The 14,724-nt window shown below is 39.8% G+C and overlaps 1 protein-coding gene across 15 annotated transcripts in view; it reads right to left on the reverse strand.

Moving 5' to 3' along the window:
- MPDZ (multiple PDZ domain crumbs cell polarity complex component) overlaps positions 1–13,028 on the reverse strand; it is a 165,712-nt gene extending 152,684 nt beyond the window's left edge. For 7 of the 15 annotated variants that reach the window (XM_069476494.1, XM_069476492.1, XM_069476489.1 and 4 more), the window contains exon 1: positions 12,738–13,028. The gene's annotated coding sequence lies outside the window, so the exon portion shown is untranslated. Of the gene's footprint in view, positions 1–10,313; positions 10,527–12,670 lie in introns of all 15 variants that reach the window. The other 8 variants (XM_069476493.1, XM_069476491.1, XM_069476487.1 and 5 more) reach the window with 3 other exon arrangements.
- Between the last annotated feature and the right edge of the window lie 1,696 nt (positions 13,029–14,724).

A 14,724-nucleotide genomic window follows, 5' to 3' on the forward strand; every position in this document is an offset into this window, starting at 1 on the left:
TGGGGTTTTTATAAAATGCTATTAAATAACTAATAAAATTTCATTTAAGAATTGATTGCTATTGCATCTACTATAATGATGATTTTCCCAGAGAATAAAATAGTCCTCCATAAGTGAATTTTTTTAGGCAATGAAACTGGTATCAGTTTTACTGCTTGATATGGAACTGTTTATGAAACAGTTTTCATATATCCCTGTTTTCTTAAAGCATAGATGCTTTCCACACACGCATTTCCTTTAATCCTACCAATAACTTCATATTAGATAACCCCATTGTCAGATAATAAAAGTGAGGCTCAAAAAAATAATGTTTTCCCCTATGTTCATGAAATTGTTTTTTTGGTTTTGTTTTATTTTTTATTTATTTATTTTTTTTTTTTTTTTGAGACAAGGTCTTGCTTTACTGCCCAGGTTAGAGTGTAGTGGCAGGATCATACCTCACTGTAGCCTCTAACTCCTGGGCTCAAGAGATTCTCCTGCCTCAGCCTCCCAAGTAGCTGGGACTACAGGCTCCTGCTACCACACCCAGCTAATTTAGGGTTTTGTTTTGTTTTTTTGTAGAGACAGGTTCTTGCTATGTTGTCCAGGCTGGTCTTGAACTCCTGGCCTCAAGCGATCCTCTCACCTCAGCCTCCCAAAATGCTGAGATTACAGGCATGAGTTACTGCACCCAGCTTTAAAAAACATTCTATCATTTTACAAGTTGTGAGATCCTGGGTAAATTGTTTAACTTCTGTGAACTTCTCTTTCCTTTTTGTAAAGTGCACATTAGCAATAACATATACAAAATGCCTGGAAGTGATAAGCATACAAAAGCTACTGCTATTTTTATCTTGTATTTTATTAGTGTCTATACGCCTAATATCTCAATTTTTACTGTTTCCAACTGCTATCAGATTAATCAAGCTTAGTAAGTCAGTAACTCCTTAACACAAATCAAAATTGATCATTTCTGGGGTGGGAATTGCAAATTACACCATGTCTCACCTATGCAGTAAAGTACACAGTTTTACATCTCCTTTTCCATTGCTGAAAATTATATGAACTACCAGTACTATTAAGGATCCCAAAAATTACACCCCATACTACTTCAAAGAAGCAAAAATGAACCTGAGAATTATAAACTCCAAAATTCAGCTCAAAGTACTGATATTTACAAGCATTACATTATCTACCAGAAAAGACAGATGGGGAAGAATAGATTTGATGCACGGCAAGACTCAGATAAACAAATAGGGGAGGAAAGAAAAAAGAAATAATGAGGTGAGGAAGCTAAAAGGAAGAAGGGAAAAGATGGAGTGGCAGCAAGATGATTTAGAAAACTCCCAGAAAATTCCTTAGCATTCACCAGGCTAACAGGAGGTAGAGAGGGACAGTGTGGACTGAGGTTACAGATGCACAGGAAGAACTGAGTCATTTTCCCACCAAACTGAAATCTGATCTCAAAGAAAGAACTTCAACTCTATTTTCTTTCACTCACCAAGTAACTAAACACAGTAAGACACATTAAGTCTGAGTCACTTTCCTTGTTACCTGATTGTCAGAATCCCGGTAAGATGCAAAAGTGCTCAGAAAATGGAAAGTAGTATGGAAGCATTAGACATTATTAACAATATCAGCATCAGAATGGTTAATCGATATTGTTTCCTACTTTTAAGAAAATCAACAGCAAAAAAAAATTAAATAGATCTAGATATGAATACACAGAACACACATATATAGATATCAATATGTATGACACACCCAAAAAAAACACTGCAACTATTCAACAAGTATTAACTGAGCACTTACATATTCCTAGGCATGAGACACAGGAAGACACTTGCACAGAATACTTCCATTCTCATTCAAATAAATAAGTATCCTCATACCTAACTTTGTAGTCATAATTTTAGTAATATATTATTTTTATTTAAGAGGACCACCTCAAATTCTATAAACTTCGGGCCCCCAAAAAGTCTTTATCTGCCACTGTCACTGAAGCAAATGGCAAAGGAGGAGGACAAGTACCTAATTTCTATACTCTCAATTTTGTGAAAAACAGTAAGTATTAACTATTGCACTGCAATGTGAGGGGCTAAGTTCTGAGTACAGATAAATCCAATACTGTCGGCAAGAATCAGGAAGAATTTGGAAGAGATGTGACACATGAGTCATTTTGAAGGATGAGCAGATTAGGAGAGTATGGGGGAGAGGCAGGAAAGGGAAAGGCATTTCTTGCTAAGGAAGGACATTCGCTAAGGCAACGGAATCATAATGAACCCAGAGAACTTAATGACCCTGAGGCTGTAGTACTTGGCTCTGGAACGACAGGAGCTAGAAAAGCAATGTTTCCATGGCCTCACTGGGACTTGTCCCTGCAGGCATGGTGGAGCCTGTAGAGACACTGGGGAGGGAAATTGGAGGGTAGGAATCACTAAAATTTATTTTCTGGAAACATAATTCTGGCAATAGGGTAAATAACTCACCAAAGAGAGACAAGAACTAATGATAGTACAACCAGGTCTTGGGCTTATATTAGAGAGCCTAGATTAAGGCAATGGCAAGAAAAAAGTGAAGGGATACAGACTCATCCATTAGAGGGAATCAAAAGGACTCAGTGACCACTAGATGAGTGTTGGGGGCAGGAGGAATGAGTGAATGAGAGCAATACAGGTTGACTCTCCCAAAGTTTTTAATCTGGGAAACTAGAAATGTCAGGACATCATTCCTGAAAGAATGGCAGAAAAAGAAGTATCATGAGTTTTTAGAGGAAGGAGTAGAAATGTATTCCTTTTAGACACAGTGAGTTTGATACGCCTCTAGAAAATAGGAAATAGTAGAATTTTAATTTCATGAAGGTAGGAATTTGTGTTGTAGTTGTTGCTTCCTTTTTCTCTCAGTGCTATATCCCCAGCACCAAAAATAGTGGCCGGCCCAGAGTAGGCACTCGATAAATATTTGCTGAAAGAATGTGGATCTAAGAAGAACCTGAACATATAAGATATAAAAGTAGAGAATCACTGTCTCTAAATTGTTGAAGATAATGGAGATCCATCAGGAAGAAGGTATAGATTAATAAGAGCACTGAGGTTGGAATCCCAGGGAACATAAACATTTGAAAACAAGAATTATTTTAGTGGTAAAAATCTTTTAGAACTAAAGACCCCTCATGCCTGATCACTCTAAACAAGTACCATATTCATAAAGCACCCACCTTGGCCAATACATGAGGCAAGGTATAGTGTTAAATATTTATTTAGCTAATACTATATAAGACTTTGATTCCTACATCAATGTGAAAAAAATTACTTATGGAAGATAATCTTAATAAGGTCAAATTAAATATAGGGGAAGATCAAAAATACTTTAAATGAATATCAACTAACCATCTGCGAGATAAATTAAAAATCCTAGTAGAATCAATAACATTCCGGCAAGCTCCAAAATGAAATAAAGTCTACATATATGGAAGGGAATATATCTAAAAAATATAAAGTCTGACATGATCCTCTTATTTACCTCCATTCTAAACCAAAACAAATTTACCTTTGGATCTTCTGTTAATTGAACATGCATGCACCCAAGAAGAAAATAAAATTTGTCCACAATAATAAAAGCAGTGTTTTTCATAATACATATTAAAGAATTGCTAGAGAAAACCTGTATTCCTCTGACAGCAAAGAGATGTCACTGTCTAAATCCGCTGATAAGCTTGTCAGTCACTGGTAGCCTACATTGCTGAGAATACACAAAGGAGAGTTAGCCAGAGAGACAATTTACATCTTGCTGGCAAGATTCCAAGTAGTTCAGATAAGGGAAAACTGCATAAAGAAATCCAAGTTACTATGAACCTATCTGAACATGAACCTTAGCCATATAAGATAAATAAGCATGGACCTATTCAATCCCCTACTTTTTAATAGTAATTCACAGATAATGTAACAAGCTACACTATTTAGTCACCATATGTAATTCCGTGAGATTCATTAGGGCCATCTTGATAACTGGTATTTTGTCTCTGAAAACATTTTAAAAGGTCTTATTCTCTCAATAAACATGACTATTTGCTTCTTAATTAACTCATCTACTATTTAGCTACATTCATTAACTGTATTTTGCAATGGTACTCAAAGGACTAAATGTTAATATGAAGATCATAAAACTTTTACTTTTATAATAATCCAGACAGCGTATCTGCTTCAAATAACGTTGTTTTATTTTTTGTTTGTTTGCCACTTAATTTCATTTAAGTGATCAGAAAGTAGAGACAAACATATAAACATTACAAATGACCCAAAAATAGCTGAATGGGTCTTACCAGCATATTATGTTTTCATTTAGCTGCAAGAGACAGAGCTGTGCTAACCAATATGGTAGCCACGAGCCACACATAACTAAGCACTTGAAATGTGGCTAGTTCTAAACGTGATATGCTGTAAGTGTAAAAGACAAAGCAGATATCAAAGACTTCTGTTATAAGAAAGCAAAATACCTCAATAATTTTTATATTGATTACATGTTGAAATATTTTGAAGAAATTGGGTTAAATAAAATACATTAAAATTAATTTCACCTACCCCTGCTTTTTTCTTTGCTATGACTACTAGACAATGTAAAATTACATATGTGGCTCATATTATATTTCTATTGGACATGGCTGATCTAGAACATATGTTTGATGATATCAGTTGTAACATATACAGAATGGCAATCACCTGAATAATTCAGGCACCAAATTATTCTTTTGTTATCTAATTCACTATATGATTATCATATAAATTTGTCCCAAGGAGTGACAGGTAAAGCTATCAAAAATAAGTACTATTAAAAATATGCAAGTGTATAAGGAGTATTTGGCAAGCAGTCTGAAACTAAAGCATTGAGAGTTCAATACTCAAACTGACCCTGCTGAGCTTAGACTCTTTGTAAGATTGGATACAAAAGTTTATGGAAAGCCTTAACAGTCACATGATTTTTTTTTTTTTTTTTTACTTAATCACCTGATATCTTTAAAGATACAATATTTTTAAATTTCTTCATCTTACAATTACCAGTATTTCTTAAACTATTGATTTACATATTTTAAAACTTCATATAACATCTAAATAAGGGCATTTAAATTCTATGTTTATCCAAAAGGGGTAGGAATTTAAGAAGACTGAGAAACACTAGCAAATACAAAAGTCTGACATACACAGTTGAATCTGAAGGGGATCAGGATATGCCATTCCAAAATATGCACTTTGGCATAAGGATTCTTTTGAGCTGAAGGCAAATGAGAAGCAGAAGAGAGAAGCCTTTTTCTCCTATTAATCTTTTGTCAGCTCAACTCACAGGCTCAGCTATAGAACCTAAGAGAGTAAAGTTTTTCCTCCCTCACAAAACAAAGAATGAATACACTGTAAGACAATGGACAATAATCAAGTGAGTTCTAAACTATTTTAAAATTCCTAGGCCGGGCGCGGTGGCTCACGCCTGTAATCCTAGCACTCTGGGAGGCCGAGGTGGGCGGATCGTTTGAGCTCAGGAGTTCGAGACCAGCCTGAGCAAGAGCGAGACCCCACCTCTACTAAAAATAGAAAGAAATTATATGGACAGCTAAAAATATATATAGAAAAAATTAGCCGGGCATGGTGGCGCATGCCTGTAGTCCCAGCTACTCAGGAGGCTGAGACAGGAGGATTGCTTGAGCTCAGGAGTTTGAGGTTGCTGTGAGCTAGGCTGACGCCACGGCACTCACTCTAGCCTGGGCAACAGAGTGAGACTCTGTCTCAAAAAAAAAAAAAATAAAATAAAATAAAATTCCTTAATGGTATATATACACAATGACTAGTACTCAACAACAAACCGTACTAAACTATGAATATGGGCAACATGGATGAAGCCCAAAATAATTACATAGTAAAAGAAGTCAGACAAAAAGAGACCATACTGTGTGATTCCATTTATTTAAAGCTCTAGAGAATGCAAACTAATCTAGAGTGACAGAAAGCAGATCAGTGGTTACTTGAAGATGAGAGAGTGGAGGTAAGGGAAGCAGGAAAGGCTTACAAAGGGACATGACAAAAAGTTTGGGGATGATGGATATGTCCACCATCCTGATTGTAGGGATGGTTTCACATGGGCCAAAATTTAACAAATTATACACTTTCAATATGTGCAGTTTATTGTATGTCAATTATAAATTATACCACAATACAATAGTTAAGCAGTCTTTTTCCTCTCCTTGAGAAAAAGGTAGAGGCTGAATGTCCTGAGTTTAGCATCTGCCAGATGTTCACTGAACATTTCAATAGAGCTGGCTAGAGCATAATACTCTAGGCCCGGGAGCTATTTCTTCTTTTGTTTTCCTATTTCAGCCACAAAAGAGGTCTAAAAATACTTTGTGACTTAGCCTGATCCAATATATATTCATTAGATTATAACAGAATAAAGAGGCATTCCAATGCTACACTTTCCTAAAATAGCATAGGATAAATATATTTACTACTCCCAGAAAAGCTGTGAATGTGGTGGGAGTGGCGGGGGTCAGGCATCACTCCACTGAATCTTATAACTGAGGCCCCTACCGTCCTAAAGTAGGAAATGAATGTTGTCCAGAGGTGGACTTCACACCTGACTTATTGAAAGGAAATAAATACCCTTGGGACATTTTAGGCAGGAGGGACAGGGAGGGTGGGAAAATACCTAACCTTTATGAATTTTATCTAGTAATGCCTTAGACAAAGCAGGACCTATTAAGGGGGTTACTATGGTCTAAATGTTTGTGTCCCCCTCAAACCCGTATGTTGAAATCCTAACCTCCACAGTTATGGTATTAGGAAGCAGAGCCTTTGGGAAGCTCTGCCCTCATGAATGGAATTAGTGCCCTCATAAACCAGGCCCCAAGGAGCAGCCTTGCCCTTTCTACCACGTGAAGATAAAACAAGAAGGTGTCACCTACAAGAAAGTGGGCCCTCACCAGATATGGAATCTGCTGGCACCTTAACTTGGACTTCATAGCTTCCAGAACTGTGAGAAATAAATTTTTGTTTATGAGTCACCCAGTCTACGGTATTTTGTTACGACAGCCCAAATGGACTAAAACAGACCTAGCAAGGTACAACAGAAACCGGGCATATCTTATATATAACATAGAGGATTCTTTAAATTGCAGAATGATCTTCATGATTTATTATCATGGTTTTGTTAGGTTAGTGATGTCTCACAAACATAGAATGATGGATTTCAATGACCATCTTCTACAGCCAATTCCCTGAAGCGAGGCATCCTAGGGTCCATCTGATTACATAATATAAACTTACTCTGAAATTAACAATACAGCTATTTAACATTTAAATTTAAATAGAGATCAAGATTTTTAAAAATGCATTTCCACTAGTGTCCTCTGTGCCATGTAATGGTTAACTGTATTATACCTCCTCAATGAGTAGAGACGTTGGTTCAAGCAAGTGCTATTAGTGTCAAGTCAAAATATATGAATGTTTAATAATTTCAGGTCAGATTATTGTCACTGAGAAAGAGAGCAATCAGTGAAATCAATTGATTAACAGTTCTACTTACCCATCTGTTAATATCAAAATAATTTAAGCATCCTCATTTCCAAAATATGTGAGGTTTTTTTTTTGTGGGGGGTAGTATCTAGGTAATAGAACTGCAGGCAAGTTTTTTGTTTTCTCTGCACTTGTCTACGTCTTCCATATTTTTAAAAATGTTCTGTTTTTATCATAAAAAAAGTTATAAGAATAAATAATTACCTTATTTATTTTACTATCAATATAGCTTTAAAATATAAGCAATGGTATGCTACATTTAGTGTGGTAAAGTATCCCATAACTTACTCAAACTACCAACATTAAAGTGTTAATCCAACCTAAATAGGTTTTTTTCTTAAGGGTTTTTTGTTTTTATTTTTGTTTTGTTTTGTTTTTGTAGCTGATGTTACTGTTTGGGTTTTGGGTGTTTTTTGTTTTTTTTTTTCTTTTTTACAAGAGCTTCCTTTTTCACTTTTCCCTCATGCATTTATTTATAGCACCTTAGGTATGGAGGTAGAGTGGTTTATAAGCAAAGCAAATAACAATAAATGCTCACTCTAGCCTGGGCAACAGAGCTAGACTCCGTCTCAAAAAAAAAAAAAAAACAATGAATGCTGCTTTCGAAGATCTAGATAAAACTAAAAGGAGGATAAAGATAAGAATTTCCTAAACCAAACAAATTTAACCACTGCAGGCAGCCAGGCAGGAAGAAAAAAAGCAAGAATCTGCCTCATTTTACCTTTTTTTTTTAACTCAGCTGGCCAGATTTAGAAAAATGACTTTAACATTCTCTAACTTAACAAATATAATTGCAACACCCAAGAAAAAGTTTTTGTTATTTTATCATATATGATATAAATTCCCTTACCTATCATATATTTTTCCAAAAAAGAAAGAAATTTCTGGAAAAAAAAAGATTATGCCAAATATTAGCCTACAAAAACATACATAGGACATATAGTTTTTAGATCAACGTAACTTAAGAATAAATTTTATTTTAATCAGACTCAAAAACCATCATAAGATTTACAACACTAATGTTCCATCTTTGCTAAATTTAACCCTTTGCTATTTTTTAAGAGATATTAGAAGAAATAGTTTACAAAAGTGAATGCTTTTTTGAAACACTTAAAAAGAAAACTCTGTCCACAAAAAGGAAGGGCCACAAGAGGCACATTTTCCTGGCGAACACCCAGAGAAAGAAAACAAGTGGTCTCAGGCCAAAGATAAAATACCTTTCTCCTCAAATAGCAGTTGCCCTTTCTTTTCAAACATCAAATTACCACAATAATGCTTACACTACCAAAATAGCCTCACAAGCCCATTCCTCAGGGTTCCAGCAGTTTACAGCCTAGGTCTCTCTAAGAACTGTCTGACTTTTATTAAGGGCTGAATTGTGTCCCCCTAAAATTCACAGGAAGCCCTAATTCTCCATACCTCACAATATGACTGTATTTGGAGATTACAGTTAAATGAGGTCACTGGGGCAGGTCCTAATTCAATATGACTAGTGCCCTCATAAGAAGAGATTAGGCCACAGACAGACACAGAGGGAAGATGTAAAGAAATGGGGAGAACTCAGCCATCTGCAAGCAGAGGAGAGTGGCCTCAGTAGAAACCAATCCCACCCATGGACATCTTCATTTTAGACTTCCAGCCTCCAGAACTATTGTTTCAGCCACTCACTCTTTAGTATTTTGTTAGGGCAGCACTAGCAAACTAATACATATTTTTGAAATGAAGTGCTGCTGTAACAAATGCCTAAAAATGTAGAAGTGGCTTTGGAACTGGGTAATGGGTAGAAGCTGGAAGACTTTAGGGGTGCATATTAGAAAAAGCCTAGATTACCTTGAAGAGACTGTTCATAGAAATACAAACATTAAAGGTTCTTCTGGTGAGGTCTCAGATGGAAATGAGAAACATGTTATTGGAAAGTGGAAACTTCAAGAGGATAAAACCCAAAACTCAGCTTACACCTCATTGGCCTCCATCACTTGCCCTTCCCCATACAAATTTTCCCCTGGGTGCAAACCCTTTGTCTATTCTACTCTAGAAAAATACAAATTGAATATCTATTCCAGTTCCCTCTGCCCACCCCATCCCAGCCTCTTCCCTACACAATGCCGAGTTTCAAGGCAAAACTGCTCACTTAAAGCTGTACTTCATACCAAAAAATCCTTCATTCCCCTCCTCTTCTCTAAAAGACAAAAACCCCTCCCATTTCTTGTTTATTAACCTCAGTGAGGCCAGCAAGCAATGCTACACTTATCTACTTTCTTGGAATCCTGTACCTTTTATTATGTGTAAAACCTTTCTTTCTGTTGTGTGTGTGTTTTTCCAACTAAGACAGTAAGCTTCTGGAGCAGTATCTCATATTTATTTTGTGCTCTCCCCAGTGCCTAACCCAATATGACATCCTCCTGATCCATCTATCACTACCTACTCAGATCTTCTCTTGGAAATATTTCACAGGAAGGCAACAGATTCCTTAACATTGGTTTCCTTTATCTAAATGCAGTTTATCTTCTTAGTCTATTGCCCCACATGGAACCCCACTAAAATTATTCAATCACAATCTTTCAATTTTAACCATACTAAACATCATTTCCTAACTCCACTTATATGAATGCTCTCCTATGCATGACACTAATTTACAATAAAATAAAATCTTTCTTGTTATAAAAATGGGGTTGATAATGTGTCTAACAATATCAAATGAAATCCTACTTTAGGCCAAATGTCTATTTGTAAAAGTACATGTAACTGTTTGGGAACTATACCATCACTCACATGTACCATCAAGCAGTCCTGAATTCACTAGGAAATAAGTCACCTGATTCCTTACTTTGAAGTGTAGGATCTTTCTCTGGCAGATGTGTTACTTGTTCTAGCATACTGGCAGCATTTCCAATCCAATACATCAAGTTTGCCTCAAAATATTTTATGAAATTCACAGACTGCTTTGTGTATATTATAAGTATACAAAATGGAGCCAACCTGCAACTCAACCTGAGAGGGACAAATCTACATCGTCAGACTCAGGATGTACTCTGGAGAAAATAATCTGCCTCTAAGGCAGGACAGTTATCTTCCAGGCAATTGATTGCTCCCTTCCACCTTCTAAATTCCTTACTCTTAATTCTAGACAATGGGTCCACTTTCTCATTTGTTAAGCAGTCTCTCCACACCAACAGTTAAAACTCAAAAATGCCCAACTAGGCCTGAACAGATGTGAAATTACATTTCAAGGATTTACAAAAATCTCTCTGAACACCTCCAATACTATCTCCAAAAGATACAGTAAGGCTCTATTCCCTCATGGTTATGCGCATTTAAAAAGCATCTGAAAGGAAAACACATCTTTAAGGGCCAAGCAGGGAGGGCAGCCTCTAGGTGATAAGTCGGAGCACACTAAAAACTGACTGAACATCCCTCCTTTCCCAAGGCACAACCATCAGGCTCAGGCAGTAAAAAGGAGGAGAGTGGTAAAGGGGAAAAGAAAACCAGAAAGAAGAGAAGGGAAATGTAAAGAACAAATCCAGAAAGGATCCAAGGAAAGAAAAGGAACGTATGTAAGAAATACAGTACACGCATGCTCTATTAGCAATCTGTTGAGACTAGCCTACAGCACTTTTTTTTACTTGTTTTAGCAAATAAGGTAGGGAAGAGGAGGGGAGATGAGTCAAGGAGCATCCAAAACTAGCTTTGCCTAAGTGACACACAAGGGCACAGGTGCATCCATCCACAGCCTTGTATTGTATTAGAAGTTCAAGCAAAGGAACTTCAAGTTTTGTTAAGTTTTTAAACACAATTGTTAACCAAAATTCTATCAGGCACTAAAGCATACATCTAAAAATTTTAGATGATCCCAGCCTTACAAGTTTATTGTAACCATCTATAACCAAATTTAACATATAAGAACTGCCGAAGCCCAGAGAGTAATCTCTTGGTTGGCTTTCAGATTAGGTGTTATTTATTCTATAAAACCTAACCTAAAAAGAATTTCTACGGAAACACAAAGGGGATGTTTACACCACAGATGTCCACCAAGGCAGGATGAGACAAGGATCTGGTCACTTAGATTCTTCCCCTCTAGACATCAAAAGAACATGGAGAGGTTTTCCTTTTAGGCCGGCGAACTCATTGTCCTCTTATCTGATGATACCAAGAAAACACCAGTCTCCACGAGCATCCACCCACCCCCGCACAAAGGCACGCAGCGCCCATTGCCGGGTCTTCCCAGGGAGAGCAACTGCAGCAGCCCTTCTGCCTCCACTCGACCCCTGTCACTGCGCAGAGGCCGCCACCTCCAGCCTTCGCCCGGCCACTTCTTCTCCCCCGCAGCCTCAACTTGAATTTCCATGTGATCGCAGGGAAGAATAGCCTGGCCTTTGAGCCTCTGCAAAGAATGCAAGCAAAAATGTACACCAGCACCACCCCAGACACACGCACATCTCCCCAAGACACAAAGCGTCTCCCAAACATCGCTTCCCTGGAAACATCCGGCATCCCGGGGCTGCGAAATCGCAGACAAAGGCGCCCATCGGGGCGGGGGGGCTGAGGGGGCGTGGATTAAGGGGGAGAAGAGAGCAAAATGCTCCCACCACGGTGACCAGCGGTAGATAGGGCCCGGGCTTCAGGGGCGCAGGGAGGGCCGGGTACCAATTAGCGGCTCGCCTCAGGGTTCCCCGCCACCAAGGGAGAGACGCAAGGCTGGGAGCTTGTCTCCCCACCCCCTGTCCCCACCCGGCGCAGCCCGGCGCGGCGTAACGGTGGAGGGGGCGTCCGGCCGGGGCGCGGCTACAGCAGTGGAGAGCAACAGGCTCTCGCGCCCCGGAGGGCCCGGCCTGCGCTCCAGGCCCCCAGGCTGTCCCTTCTTGGCACCGTTACTATGTCCCTCCAGGCCAAGGAAAAGAAAAAACTTTTAAACCATTCAGAGTAAGCGAGAGCAAAAGGGGAATGGCTGAAAGGACTGGAACTATCGATCCAGGCAGGGGAGGCGGAGGGAGGACTCGCAAGTAGCAAAGGAAACTTCCAGACCCCATCCTCTTAAGAAGTCTGAGAAGCAGCGGCTTCCCCGCAGCGCCGGGCAGAGCGGGTTGGGACGAGCGCACCCGACCCGCCGCCAGCCCCGCGCGCCGAGCCCCGGGCACCTTCCCGGCCGAGGCGCGCGCGTTGCGCGGGGGCGCGCTTTGGCCTCCAGGCCCCGGCGGCGCTTACCCGGCTCGCGGCGGCCGCCCCGGGCAGGCACGTGAGAGGGGCGGAGGACTGGGGCACCGGGGCCGCAGGATGCCTCGCCTCGCCCACGCTCGCTCTCTTCTCTTCTGAAGTAACCGCCTGGCAAGGGGCCCCGGGATAAACGCGCACAGACACGCGTGACCGAGAAACTTAATCCGGCCCGGCCGCGGCGGCCCGACGCCAGCCTCTCGCTCCGCCGCGCCCCCTCCCCCAGCGCGCCGCACTTGCGCCGACCGGGGCTGCGGTGGAGGCGGCGGCGGCGGGGCCGAGGCTGCCGGGGCTGCCGTGACGCCGGCGACCGGCGGGGCCTCGGCCAATCAGGGGGCGCGGCCCAGCCTGCAGGTCCTGGGTTTTGAACTGGCTGCTCTGCTCGGCCGTTGGCCTCCGGTGTGGGGAATGGACTGTCCTGGAGGTTGTCAGATCAAATATCGGGCGTCCTGTTAAATGTGAATTTCAAATTAAAAAAAGGAATATTTTTAGTGCAAATATATCCCCTCTGATATTTGAGACATACTTATACTAAAAAATTCTTAGTTGTTTTTCTGAAATTCAGATGTAACTGAGAAGCCTGTATTTTTATGTGCTGAATCTGCCAACCAAAGGAAACTGGTAGCCTTGTCTCCAGCTCTAGTTTTTCAAATTTTTATTATGTGTACTGCCCTGTGGATCCCTTCTTCGTGGGTAACTTACTAAGTGGTGTGGAATGCTGATGAGAAGCCCCTTAATGAAAAGGGAAGGGGAAGTAATCTCACTTTCTCAGTAACTTTTAGCACATCAATGTATTTTAATACATTCTTAGTTTGATGATCCAGTTAAAAAACAGTAAGCATGGAAAAGTGTTTAGAGTTGCATGGTGCCAGGAACAACACATACTGATTTCTGTTTTGTGCCACTTAAGATTGTCTTTCTGATATCCTCAATTTGGAGGTCCCATAAGTTTTTCTTGTGGAAGAAAATTGCTCCTTTTTTCAATACATATGTCTGATATTAGAGCATACGCTAGAAAAATACTCAGAAGTCCAAATTAAAATAATTTTTTAAATATTCTGAATGCAAGTACTATTTTTCTTTGTCAGACTTGTGGAGTCTTTTTTTTGTTTTGTTCACTAAAAAAAATCAATTTCCATTTCTCCAACATTCACCAAATATTTAAGGAGAAAGGTAATTTATAAAATATACAAGGTTTCAATGGGAAACTGATTTGAACCTTTTCATGGATATTTTCAGAAAGCTGCAAAGTAGATAATTTACCCGGTAACAGGAGTTGAGTAACATGAGCTCAGTGCCCTGGGTAGGGTGAGTGCCATCGGCCCAAGGCCCCTTGTGCTTTCACAAACATGAATCAGTGTAGAGTTGTCGCCAGGGAAATAAAAACACTGATGAGGCTTCCTCAGAGTCTATGGATATCCATCTCCTCTGAGTCCTTCAAAAATGAAAGCAGATGTAGGATGAGGGGAGAGAACTCATCCCATCTTATCTTTTCCCATGTGTCTTCAACACAGCACTCTCAAGTCTCCCCGTCTAGGAAGGAAGGGAGGGAGGGAGGCAGAGAGGAAGGAAGGAGAAAAAAACAAACTTCCTCCAGAGCTCATCTCTCTCCAGCTACCACCCTTTTCCCCCTTCCCTTCACAGTTAAAAGATCCTACTTTGTGCCCCATCACTGCATTGACAGGGCTCTTGCTGGGAATGGCCTTCCACTACCTAAATCCAAAGGATATATTTCTTTTCTCATATTCCTTGGCCTCGCAGATGCATTCACAGCTGTTGAACTCTCTCTTCTTAGAGTCCTCCCCACCCAACCCCCGCTCTAATTCCATGCAATCACACTCTTTATTTTGCTACTTCCTTTTAGTCAGGGGCAGATATGTGGGCCCTGAAGCTTATGCAATTTGGGGCTCTGCTTTTAAAAAAGAAAAAGAAAAATATCTTTTGAAAATTTTTAAAAATTTATGACCATGGAAATATATTG

Source organism: Eulemur rufifrons, chromosome 7 (genome assembly GCF_041146395.1).
Source record: "Eulemur rufifrons isolate Redbay chromosome 7, OSU_ERuf_1, whole genome shotgun sequence".
NCBI classification, from domain to species: domain Eukaryota; kingdom Metazoa; phylum Chordata; class Mammalia; order Primates; family Lemuridae; genus Eulemur; species Eulemur rufifrons.